Below are 366 nucleotides of genomic sequence, written 5' to 3' on the forward strand. Positions count from 1 at the left end.
CCTACCCACTTTCACACAACAAAACTAACCAAAAGACCCATTCATCTGGAGTCGTCCTCACTCTTCCCACCCCAAACCAAACCAAACCAAACTCAACAACGCAATGTATCCCCCGCCCACTCCCCCCTCTTCCACACGACTCAACAGCGGAATCCACCCCCTCCCCACCTCCTCACAGCCCTATCCATCCCCAACGCCCAGACCTTCTCCTCACAACTCTACCCATCCCCACCTCATCCCGTCTTTACATCTCCGGGGAACTGACCAGAAGTCCTTGGGTGTTCCAAACCAGGTGACCGGACACAAAGCAGCGGCCACAAGGATCTGCAGGTAGCAGAAGGACACTCTGACGTCACAAAGGTTAGC

This window comes from Aplysia californica, unplaced genomic scaffold (assembly GCF_000002075.1).
Source record: "Aplysia californica isolate F4 #8 unplaced genomic scaffold, AplCal3.0 scaffold00036, whole genome shotgun sequence".
NCBI classification, from domain to species: domain Eukaryota; kingdom Metazoa; phylum Mollusca; class Gastropoda; order Aplysiida; family Aplysiidae; genus Aplysia; species Aplysia californica.